The sequence below is a fragment of the Haplochromis burtoni genome, unplaced genomic scaffold, assembly GCF_018398535.1.
Source record: "Haplochromis burtoni strain Fernald_Lab_line unplaced genomic scaffold, NCSU_Asbu1 Contig_1726, whole genome shotgun sequence".
NCBI classification, from domain to species: domain Eukaryota; kingdom Metazoa; phylum Chordata; class Actinopteri; order Cichliformes; family Cichlidae; genus Haplochromis; species Haplochromis burtoni.
In genome coordinates this window covers 23,776-25,140 of record NW_024584087.1, presented here as the reverse complement: position 1 = coordinate 25,140, position 1,365 = coordinate 23,776, and the positions used below count along the sequence as shown (strand labels likewise).

General features: G+C 32.4%; 1 long non-coding RNA gene across 1 annotated transcript in view; it reads right to left on the bottom strand.

The window, feature by feature from the left end:
• Window positions 1–11: 11 nt before the first annotated feature.
• The window catches only part of LOC121813463, a 3,803-nt gene continuing 2,449 nt past the window's right edge, over window positions 12–1,365 (bottom strand). Inside the window, exons 2-3 of the long non-coding RNA XR_006053719.1 lie at window positions 857–914; window positions 12–381 (exon numbers count right to left, since the gene is read on the bottom strand). This is a non-coding gene — a long non-coding RNA (uncharacterized LOC121813463). The remainder of the gene's footprint in view (window positions 382–856; window positions 915–1,365) is intronic.

Genomic DNA, 1,365 nt, shown 5'->3' with positions numbered 1-1,365 from the left:
TTGCAGTTGAACCTTCAGTTGTTGTTAATGCTGTAGTTGCTGTTGTTTCTGCAGTTTCAGTTGTACTTTCAGTTGTTGATGCTGTAGTTGCAGTTGCTTCTGTAGTTTCAGTTATACCTTCAGTAGTTGTTGATGATGTTGTTTCTGTAGTTCCAGTTGAACTTTCAGTTGTTGTTTGTGCCGTAATGACAGTTGTTGTTGATGCTGTAGTTTCTTCAGATGCTGTAGTTGCAGTTAAACCTTCAGTTGCTGTTGTTTCTGTAGTTGAAGTTGAACATTCAGTTGATGTTGATGTAGTTTCTTCAGATAATGTAGTTGCAGTTGAACCTTCAGAACCACAGTTTTGTGCAACAGTTTGTGTAGTAGCAACCTCAATTGCCACTATTTGTGAAAAGTAGACAGATGATTACACTTAACACACATGCTACTGAAAACGCATGCATATGTATGTATATATAGATATTTATGACATATTTATATATAGATATTTATGACATTTAGACATTTAGACATTTAGATAGATAGATAGATAGATAGATAGATAGATAGATAGATAGATAGATAGATAGATAGATAGATAGATAGATAGATAGATAATCTATAATAGATAATAGATCATGCTACCATACGCCAAACTGATCAAGAAGAAGAAAAACACTTAAAAGAAGCTGTTAATCGACATGATATGAAAGCATGTTACTACACAATATGTTCAGATGTTACTAAAATATGACAAATTAAAATCTGAAAAGCTAATAACTGAAAAGTGTGGCATATTGTGTATGTATGTATTTTTATTTTATTTTATTTTTTTAAGAGCTGCATTCTAATTTTTGTAAAATAATCAGTTACTTACCCAGAATGGTTAACAAAACGGTCAATGTTCGACAAGCCCCCATTACAGCCTCATGTACCTGAAATATTTGAGAATATGAATGTTTGTTATAAATTGATGTGGAAGTATTTATGCATTGACATAGCTTTTATTTATACTCTCTCCCTCTTCAGACACACTCCCACTGCATGTTTGGAATCATCATCATGCTGAAAGTTGAAGTTGTTTCCAGTCAAATGCTCTTCACATTGATCTAAAACACCACAGCCCCTAAGCGTTGTTGTTGTTGTTGTTGTTGTTGTTGTTGTTGTTGTTGTTGTTGTTGTTGTTTTTGTTGTTTTTGTTGTTGTTTTTGAAGCATGTCTTTTTTTAGGCCTGTAACCTCTACTTTTGTCCTCGATTTTTTTTTTCAAATGTTTAAAGAACACACGTCATACGATGCTCTTTGGAAATCACTTTTTTTGTTCAAAAGTACAATTAAACCTGACAAATTATCTTTGCCACCATTAGTAGATTCATTTAAAAAAAAA